The sequence below is a fragment of the Malaclemys terrapin genome, chromosome 4 (assembly GCF_027887155.1).
Source record: "Malaclemys terrapin pileata isolate rMalTer1 chromosome 4, rMalTer1.hap1, whole genome shotgun sequence".
NCBI lineage: Eukaryota > Metazoa > Chordata > Testudines > Emydidae > Malaclemys > Malaclemys terrapin.
The window spans coordinates 61,438,543-61,449,451 of record NC_071508.1 but is presented as its reverse complement, the minus strand read 5'-3'; positions in this window follow the sequence as shown (position 1 = coordinate 61,449,451).

Here is a 10,909-nt window from a genome sequence, read left to right as displayed (position 1 = left end):
ACTTCAGACCATTCCTCCAGTTTGTCCAGATCCTTTTGAATTTTCATCCTATCCTCCCAAGTACTTGCAACCCCTCCCACTTGCAACCTCCTCCCTGTCCACAAACTTTATAAGTGTATTCTCTATGCCGTTATCTAAATCATTGATTAAGATTTTGAATAGAAACATATCCAGAACTGATCCCTGCAGAACTCTCTCATTATGCTCTTTCAGCCTGACTCTGAACCACTGGTAACTACTCTCTGGGAACTGTTTTCCAACCACTTTTTCACCCACCTTATTGTAGCTCCATCCAGGTTGTATTTCCCTAGTTTGTTTAAGAGAAGGTCATGGCAGACAGTATAAAAAATGTTACTAATGGCAAGATAGACCATATCGAGCACTTCCCCCCCATCCCACAAGGCTTGTGACTCTGTCAAAGAAAGCTATCAGGTTGGTTTGACATAATTTGTTCTTGACAAATCCATGCAGGCTGTTACTTATCACCTTATTTTCTTCTAGATGTTTGCAAATTGACAGCTTAATTATTTGCTCCATTATCTTTCCAGGTACACAAGTTAAGTTGACTGGTCTGTAATTCCCCAGGTTGTCCTTATTTCCCTTTTTATAGCTGGGCACTAGATTTGCCCTTTTCCAGTCTTCTGGAATCTCTCCCGTCTTCCTTGACTTTTCAAAGATAATTGCTAATGGCTCAGATGTCTAGTCAGTCAGCTCCTGGAGTATTCTAGGATGCATTTCATCAAGCCTTGGTGACTTGAAGACATCTAATTTGTCTAAGTAATTTTTAACTTGTTCTTTTCCTATTTTTGCCTCTAGTCCTACCTCATTTTCACTAGCATTCACTATGTTAGGCATCCAATTGCCACTAACCTTCTTGGAGAAAATAGAAACAAAGAAATCATGAAGCATCTCTTCCATTTCCACATTTTCTGTTATTGTTTCTCCCCCTTGTTGAGTAACAGGCCTGCCTGTCCTTGGTCTTCCTCTTGCTTCTAATGTATTTGCAGAACGTTTTGTTGTTAATCTTTATGTCTCTAGCTAGTTTGATCTTGTTTTGTGCCTTGACCTTTCTAATTTTGTCCCTACATACTTGTGTTATTTGTTTATATTAATCCTTTGTAATTTGATCTAATTTCAACTTTTTGTAGGACTCTTTTGATTTTTAGATCATTGAAGATCTCCTGGGTGGTCTCTTGCCATACTTTCTATCTTTCCTACACAGTGGTGTGACGTTGTGCAGTTTATATGGTTTTATAAAAACATGATAATAAGTGAATATAATGTAACTGGAATATGCTTCATGCAAAAGGTCTCTTGTAAGGTATCATTACAAAGCTTATAATCTACTGAATGTGATTATCCTATTTGTATAAATGTACCACTCTTATATCTAAAACTAGAAATATAAAATATAACTCTAAGGGCCTATTGTAATTATGCAAAGTGTGGGCCATTAATGGTGGTTTGGAATCTTGATGACTCCCATTAACAAGGACCATTGTTTGCAGATGGCTGTGTTTTACCTGTGAGATTTTCTGTATATGTGTGTGCTGGCAAGTGGGTAATGAAGTCTTGCAGTGACATGTGATCATGTCACCTGAACTGGAATCCATCTTTAACCTGGTGCTTTTTTAGTGAGGGGGGGTGGAAACCCAGAGGGACAAAGGGTTACCACCTTATGCAAAAGATATATAAAGGGGTGGAACAGAACAAAGAGAGAGAGAAGAGAGCCATCATGAAGAATCCCCGAGCTGGAACAAGAGCTGTACCAGGGAAAGAATTGTGCCCAGGCCTGGAAGGTGTCCAGTTTGAGGAAAAAACTTACTGAAGCATCTCTAAGGGTGAGATTATCTGTATTTAGTTTGATTAGACATAAATTTGCGCATTTTATTTTATTTTGCTTGATGACTCACTTTGTTCTGTCTGTTTCTACTTTGAACCACTTAAATCCTACTTTCTGTATTTAATAAGATCACTTTTTACTTATTAACTCAGAGTATGTATTAATACTTGGGGGAGCAAACAACTGTGCATATCTCTCTATCAGTGTTATAGAGGGCGGACAATTTATGAGTTTACCCTGCATAAGTTTTATACAGGGTAAAACAGATTTATTTGGGTTTAGAACCCATTGGAAGTTGGGCATCGTCTGCACGGGTAACCCAGGAAAAAAGGCAAGAAACTATTTTTTCCCGTTGCTTTCACGGGGGGAGGGGCTGAAGACATGTACCCAGAACCACCTGTGACAATGTTTTTGACCCATCAGCTCAACCCAGAATTCCAATGGTTGGCAGAGACTGTGGGAACTGTGGGATAGCTACAGTCGTCAGTTGCCCCTCCCTCACTGAGAGCAACAGCTGAGAATCGTTTCGCGCCTTTTTTCCGCGCAGACGCCATAGCACGGCAAGCATGGAGCCTGCTCAGATCACTGTGGCAGTTATGAGCACTGTAAACAGCACGCGCATTATCCTGCAGTATATGCAGCACCGGAACCTGAAAAGGCAGGCGAGGAGGCAATGGCAGGGCGGTCACGAGAGTGATGAGGACATGGACACAGACTTCTCTAAAAGCACGGGCCATGGCAATTTGTCCATCCTGGTGACAATGGGGCAGGCTCATGCCATGGAACGCTGATTCTGGGCCTGGGAAACAAGCACAGACTGGTGGGACCACATAGTGTTGCAGGTGTGGGACGATTCCCAGTGGCTGCGAAACTTTCGCATGCATAAGGGCACTTTCATGGAACTTTGTGACTTGCTTTCCCCTGCCCTGAAGCACAAGAATACCAAGATGAGAGCTGCCCTGACAGTTCACAAGCGAGTGGCGATAGCCCTGTGGAAGCTTGCAACGCCGGACAGCTACCGGTCAGTCGGGAATCAATTTGGAGTGGACAAATCTACTGTGGGGGCTGCTGTGATCCAAGTAGCCAAAGCAATCTTTGCCCTGCTGGTACCAAGGGTAGTGACTCTGGGAAATGTGCAGGCCATAGTGGATGGCTTTGCTGCAATGGGATTCCCTAACTGTGGTGGGGCGGTAGATGGAATGCATATCCCTATCTTGGGACTGGAGCACCAAGGCAGCGAGTACATAAACCGAAAGGGTTACTTTTCAATAGTGCTGCAAGCACTGGTGGATCACAAGGGACATTTCACCAACATCAACGTGGGATGGCCGGGAAAGGTACATGATACTCGCATCTTTAGGAACTCTGCTCTGTGTCAACGGCTGGAGCAAGGGACTTACTTTCCAGACCAGAAAATAACCATTGGGGATGTTGAAATGCCTATAGTTATCCTTGGGGACCCAGCCTACCCCCTCATGAAGCCATACACAGGCGACCTGGACAGTAATCGGGAGCTGTTCAACTATAGGCTGAGCAAGTGCAGAATGATGGTAGAATGTGCCTTTGGACGTTTAAAAGTGCGCTGGTGCAGTTTACTGACTCAGTTAGACCTCAGCGAAACCAATATTCCCATCATTATTAGTGCTTGCTGTGCGCTCCACAATATCTGTGAGAGTAAGGGGGAGACGTTTATGGTGGGGTGGGAGGTTGAGGCAAATCGCCTGGCTGCTGATTACGCGCAGCCAGACACCAGGGCGATTAGAAAAGCACAGCAGTGCGCATCAGAGAAGCTTTGAAAACCAGTTTCATGACTGGTCAGGGGACTACGGTGTGAAAGTTCTGTTTGTTTCTCTTTGATAAAAACCCGCCCCCTTGGTTCAATCTACTTCCCTGTAAGCCAACCACCCTCCCTTCCCCCCCTTTGATCACAGCTTGCAGAGGCAATAAAGTCATTGTTGTTCAAAATTCATGAATTCTTTATTACTTTGTCACACAAATGGGGGGATAACTGCCAAGGTAGCCCGAGAGGGGTGGTGGAGGAGGAAAGCAATGGGTGGGGTGGTGGAGGAGGGAAGGACAAGGCCACACTGCACTTCAAAACTTATTGAATGCCAGCTTTCTGTTGCTTAGGCAGTCCTCCGGGGTGGATTGGTTGGGTGGGCGGAGGCCCCCCCACCACATTCTTGGGTGTCTGGATGAGGAGGCTATGGAACTTGGGGAGGAGGGTAGTTGGTCACACAGGGGCTGCAGCGGCGGTCTGTGTTCCTCCTACTGCCTGTCCTGCTCAACAATACGCTGGAGAATATGAATTTGATCCTCGAGTAGCCTGAGCATTGCTTCCTGCCTCCTTTCATCATGTTGACGCCACATCTCCTCTCCCGCGTCCCTCCTGTCCTCTAGTGCGTCCCTCCTGTCCTCACGTTCATTTTGTGCTTTCCTGCACTCTGACGTTGTCTGCCTCCACGCATTCTGCTGGACTCCTTCAGTGTGGGAGGACTGCATGAGCTCAGAGAACATATAATTGCGAATGCGTTTTTTTCGCCTTCTAATCTTCGCTAGCCTCTGGGATGGAGACGATACAGTGAGCATTGAAACATTTGCAGCTGCGGGAGGAAAAAAAGGGAGAGTAGTATTTAAAAAGACACATCTTAGAGAACAATGGGTACACTCTTCCACAGTGAACCAAGCTGTTAGCATTACATAGCACATGTGCTTTCTTTACAAGGTCGCATTTGCCTGCTGGTTTGGTGTGAGAGATCACACACGCAGGGCCGGCGGGCAACAGAATTCGGCTTGCAGGCAGCCATGGTAAGCCACAGTCTTTTGGCTTCTTTAACCTTCATAACATGTGGGAATGGTTTCAAACAGCAGCACCCTCGTGTCCTATACCAAGCACACGTTGGGTTGGCCATTTAAAATGGGTTGGCCATTTAAAAGGAGGGGCTGCGGTTTTCGGGTTAACGTGCAGCACAAACCCAACTAAAGCCCTCCACCTCACCCTATTCTCTGGGATGATCGCTTCACCCCTCCCCCCACTGCGTGGCACACAGCGGGGATGATTTCTGTTCAGCCACAGGCAAACAGCCCAGCAGGAATGGCCACCTCTGAATTTCCCCTTAATAAAATTCTCCTATTTCAACCAGGTGACCATGAATGATATCACTCTCCTGAGGATAACACAGACAGACAAAGAACGGATGTTGCTTGAATGCCAGCAAACACCGGGACCATACACTGCCATGCTTTGTTATGCAATGATTCCAGACTACATTCTACTGGCCTGGCGTGGTAATGGAGGATGGAATAAGGCTGCCCTCCCCAGAAACCTTTTGCAAAGGCTTTGGGAGTACATCCAGGAGACCTTCACTGAGATGTCCCTGGAGGATTTCCACTCCATCCCCATACACGTTAACAGACTTTTCCAGTAGCTGTACTGGCTGCGAATGCATCCCAAGTCTTCAGGACAAAGTAATCATTAAACACGCTTGCTTTTAAACCATGTACAATATTTACAAAGGTACACTCACCAGAGGTGCCTTCACTGCCTTCAAGGTCCGTGAGCCCACCTTGGGTGGGGTGGAAGGGTACTGGGTTCAGCGTGATTAACAGTTCCTGACTGTCAGGGAAAACGTTTTCTCCGCTTCTTTGCTGTGCGCTAACTTCAATGCAACTTTAACTCCTCCTCCTCTTCTTCGTCCCCTAAATCCGCATCCCTGTTGCATGAGAGTCCATTGATGGAGTCCACGCACAGGGGAGCGGTAGTTGTAGGGGCACACCCTAGAATGGCATGCAGCTCATCATAGAAGCGACATGTCTGGGGCTCTGACCCTGAGCAGCTGTTTGCCTCTCTGGTTTTTTGGTAGGCTTGCCTCAGCTCCTTAAGTTTCACGCGGCACTGCTGCGGGTCCCTGTTATGGCCTCTGTCCTTCATGCCCTTTGAAATTGCACCGGGCGGGCAAGGGGGCCTGGCAAGGGGGCTGCTCCCCCAGGAGGGAGATGGGGGGGGGCTTAGCTCCTTACCTGGCCTGCGGCGGCCGGCGAGACATGCTGAAGTGGGGCGCAGATGCTACCCCCTACAGGGGCGAGGAGCCGGCCGGGGTCCCCCTCGAGCCAATAAACTTTACATGGCCTGCTCGCGCGGCCCGAGCTGCTCTCCCCCGCCACTGCCAGGGTCCGGAGCCCCCCCGTCTCCCTCCTGGGGGAGCAGTCCCCTTGCCAGCCCCCCTTGCCCGCCCGGTGCCGGAGCTCGTACTCACCAGCTCCAGGAACTGGGAGGAAGGAGGAATGCCACGTGCTTGGGGAAGAGGCGGGGCCAGGGCGGGGATTTGGGGAGGGATCCAATAGGGGAAGGAGGGGGTGGAGTCGGGGTGGGGGGCAGCGAGAGTCCCTCCGGGAGGGCAACATTGCTTGTTTGTCCAGTGTCCCGACCACACATGGGTCGGGACGCGGGACAAACAAGCAAATATCGGGACAGTCCCGATAAAAAATCGGGACGTCTGGTCACCCTAACACTACCTCAAATTTGACCCAGCAAGCTTGATTTCAGCGCTAATCCCCTCGTCGGGTAGGAGTACCGAAATCGATTTTAAGAGCCCTTTAAGTCGACAGAAATGGCTGCATCGTGTGGACGGGTGCAGGGTAAAATCGATCTAACGCTGTTAAATTTGACCTAAACTCGTAGCGTAGACCAAGGCTTTGAGTAATTCAGGGAATCCCAGCAGCAGATAAGACAAACTGGTGAACTGCTAGGAGACTCTATGCAGTCAGATACACTGATTAGGGATTCTTTGTTTGTTAGGGGGGTATATGTAAAATATTTTACTGAATTCAGTCTCCTTCAGCACCTCAGTAGGTTACATCAGACAAAGAGAGCTGCAGTGACTAGGCATTGGGATGCCTGTGCCTTTAAGAACCCAGCCCTGGGAAGCCCATGCTGAGAGATGCTGTCTGCGAGAGAGGAAATAAAAAAGCCCCTCTGTCCCATCACCACCCTATTTTTGCAAACACTGGCGTCTCAGTCCACTGGGGTAACTGTTACCCCCTCTGCCCTTGCCGGTGCCGGAGTTTTGCTCTCTGTCACCCTCTGGCAGCACCTCACCCCTGGGCATAACCCCAGCTCCTTCCCCCCTCACCCCAATTTTGCCCCTCAGTCCCTCTCCTAACCCTGCCTCCAGCTGCTTGACCCCCCAGAGCAGTTGATTTTTGCCCCCTGACCACCCCACTCCTCCAATTTGCCCCCTTTTTAACCCCTGTAAAAAGCAGTCAGCAGAATCTTACGTATAGAGAGGGCAGACTGAAGGGCAGCGGCTTCAGCAGATACTACTGAGCATGCACAGGATGATTATCCCCAAATCTGTTACTGCGGCGTTGTTAAACCTTCTCTGCAGCCTCTGATGCTGGAAACAGGACACTGGAGTGGACAGGCCTCTGCTGTGATCCAGTCTGCCTATTACCTATAACCTAAGTCAGTGGCTCTCAACCTTCCCAGACTACTGTAGCCCTTTCAGCAGTCTGATTTCTCTTGCGTACGCCCAAGTTTCACCTCACTTAAAACTACCTGCTTAGAAAATCAGACATAAAAATACAAAAGTGTCCCAGCACACAAGTACCGAGAAAATGCCGACGTCCTCATTTTTGTCATATAATTATAAAATAAATCAATTGCACTAATAAGATTGTACTTATATTTCAGTGTATAGTATATAGAGCCGTATAAAAAAGTTATTGTCAGTATGAAAGTTTAGTTTGTACTGACTTTGCGAGTACTTTTTATGTAGCCTGTGGTAAAACTAGGCCTCTATCTAGATGAGATGGTGTACAGAAGGAGCAAGTGGCAGAGCTAGAAATAGAAACCAGGAGTCCTGTAGCCCAGCCCAGCACCGTAGCCAAAGCCCAGCCTGCTCCCTCATTCAAGGCTCTGAACACACCTCCGCACGGCCAGGCCTGGCCCAGAGAATGCAGCAAAACTGCAGCCCCTGAGCCCCTCTGCCCCATGAGCTGGGCTGGCACGACCCAGCTACATACCCCTCCCTTGATGGCATCCCAGTGGATGCTTTGGGTATGCTCTTGCTTTGGCACTGCTCCATGATGCTGGCCTGGTTGGTGTTCAGATCAGGGTTGGGTCCCTCCTTTGAAATAGCACAGAGAGGGGGAGACACAGCTGGGATCTGATTCCAGGGCAGTCCCAGCTCCCAGCCCCCACTACTATAACCCACCAGCCTCCCCTGCCCTCCCTGAGGCAGGGATAGAACCCAGGCGTCCTGAGGACTCTGGGGACCCTCCCTGCCCTAAACCACCTGCCCCTCTTGAGCCATCATTAGCTGTTACCTCCGGCCGTATAAACCACAGGGACTGGACTTCCCCCCTCTTATGTGAAGCAGTTGCTAGAGGGGGACAGAGACCCAGCCAGCTTAGGGGTGGTGCTGTGGGACAGAGGAAAGGTCCAGTGGAGAAAGGATAAGAATAGAGACATTACCCCACTGACCAGCATCCTCTGCTCCAGCAGCCGGGCACAGTGCTGGCCTTGGGCTAACAGAGGTTATGAGGTGCTGGGGTTAGGGGCAACCGGGTCAGTGCTAGTGGTCAAGGCTGGGCTCTGTAGCGCCCCCTCTGGCTGGGGCTGTGTCACACACAGAATCTGTGTGGGGCAGCTGCCCTCCCTATGGCACTTGTCAGGGACATGGGTGTGAGCTCCTGAAAAACCACACACAATACAGCCACGTGAGAGCTCCTGGAACCACAGGGGCTAGAATTAGGGGTGCTGCGTGACCCCCTGGTTTGAAGTGGTTTCCAATCCATACAGGGGTTACGGTTTGGTTCACTGGCTCTCAGCACCCCCACTATACAAACTGCTCCAGTCCTGCACCTTGCCTGTAACGCGCACAGACACAGAGCCAGCGCTGCTCTGACACACACACACACACACACAGCATACGCAGCCTGGGGGTACGTGTGTGTGTGATCTCCTGTGACACACGTACCAACCTGTGTGATCTTACTGTGAAACTCACAGGCAGCACAGCCTGGCCGGGCCCCTCTTGTGCCCACTAGTCCCTGCTCCCCTCCAGAGCCGGGAGAGAACCCAGGAGTCCGGGCTCCCGGCCCCCCGCAGCCAGCTCTCCACGGCACGGCGGGGCCCCACTCCCAACACACGGGAAACACCCCATACAGCTCCCGGCGCTGGGGCCTCCCCGGGAGGCTGGAACTGGCAGCGCAGGCGCGGGGCCGAGTAGGGAGCGCAGAAGGCTGGAGGTGAGCGGAGCGGGGCGGGGCCTGCCCGGCCCGTGCGCAGGGCGGGTCCCGGCTGCAGCCCCAGGGCGGGGAGCGGGCTGGAGGCGGCCCCGGGGAAGCACCAGCCGCGGGGCGGGAAGTCGCTGCCCAGAGGAAGCGGCCGGGGCCGAGCCCGGCGATGGCTGCAGCGGGGCCGGCGCAGGTAGGACGCGGGGCGGGGACTCCCCGGCCAGGCACTGGCTGATCCCGGCTGGGGGCCGAGGGGGGCCGGGACCCGGGTCCCTCCCGCGCTAGTGACCCCGGGGCCGGGGGCTGCAGCAGCCGGAGCGCTGGGGCCGGGGAGCGGCTCTGGGGCCCCGGGGCTGGGGGGCCCTGGCCGGGCAGACACGCGGAGCCGGGCGCGGCCCCTTCCCCCGAGCGAGGCCCCAGCCGGGCAGAGGAGCCCGGAGGCGCCTGAGCCGGGGCAGGAGCGGGGCTGAGCACAGGCCTGGGGCGGAGGCGGGACTCCGGCCAGGGGGAGGAGCCTGTTCCCGGCCCTGGGATTCGGGGCCCCGAGTTCCTGGGGAGCTGTGCGGGGTGGGGGGGAGTCTCCCTGGGTCACAGCTGCTGGGCCGGGGGGTCCCTGGGAGTCGCTCCCCTAGAAACCGCGTCCCCTGCAGAGACTCCGGGCTGGGGGCTGGAGCGGAAGGTGCTGAGTGTGTAACGCTTTGCCAGCAGCTCCAGGTGGCGTTCGAGGACGTCGCTCTGTATTTCACCCGGGAGGAGTGGGAGCTCTTATCCCAGCCAGAGAAGCAACTGTACCGGGACCAGATGCTGAGGAATTACTGGGCCCTTGTTTTCCTCGGTAAGGACTGATTTCCCTTCTTTTATTCACAGCTGTGAAATGTTGGATTCCTTCAAGGCCTCAGCTGCCATGTGCCACCCAGCAGCCAAATGGTGGCAAATGTCAGCCCCTTTCAGGCCAGCTTTTTATTAAAGGACAACTCTGGGCTACAAAGCCTGGGGCTAATCTCTGTGTAACTTGGTCAACCCCAACTAAATCATCCCAGCCAGGGCTTTGGCAAGTCAGGCCCTAAAAACCTCTAAGGATGGAGATTCCACCACCTCCCTAGGTAACCCATTCCAGTGCTTTACCACCCTCCTAGTGTAATAGTGTTTCCTAATATCCAACCTAGACCTCCCCCACTGCAACTTGAGACCATTGCTCCTTGTTCTGTCATCTGCTACCACTGAGAACAATCTAGATCCATCCTCTTTGGAACCCCCTTTCAGGTAGTTGAAGGCTACTATCAAATCCCCCCTCACTCTTCTGCAGACTAAATAAGCCCAGTTCCCTCAGCCTCTCCCCGTAAGTCATATGCCCCAGCCCCCTAATCATTTTTGTTGCCCTCCGCTGGACTCTCCAGTTTGTCTCAGGGCAGGATCAATCATGCCATTTTGTAGAGCAGGTCTCAGGCACTTGTAGCGCTTCACTGTAATGCTCTAAAACTGCCTCGCGTTCCAGGCAGCTGCTGCTGGGGGCGCGGAGGCACGTGGGGGCCAGAGGAAATCATCCTGTGGGCCACAACTTGGAGTACCCTGGTGTATGGGCTGGGTGTGAGGGAGAGGGGGTGGGATGGCCTTTGTCACATCCCCTCTCCTCCTGCTCTTTTAGTGGCACAAAATCTTTGTCACTTACATTGCTTCAGTGTCAATGCTTAGCACAGCCCTCAGCCTTAACACGTCTGTGACTCTCTGTAGACCAAAGGCCTGCTGGGTGGCACCATTCACCCCTTCCAGCTCAGCAGTGCCATGGATCAGGTTGTAAAACAAGACAAAAATATTTTTGAGGTTACA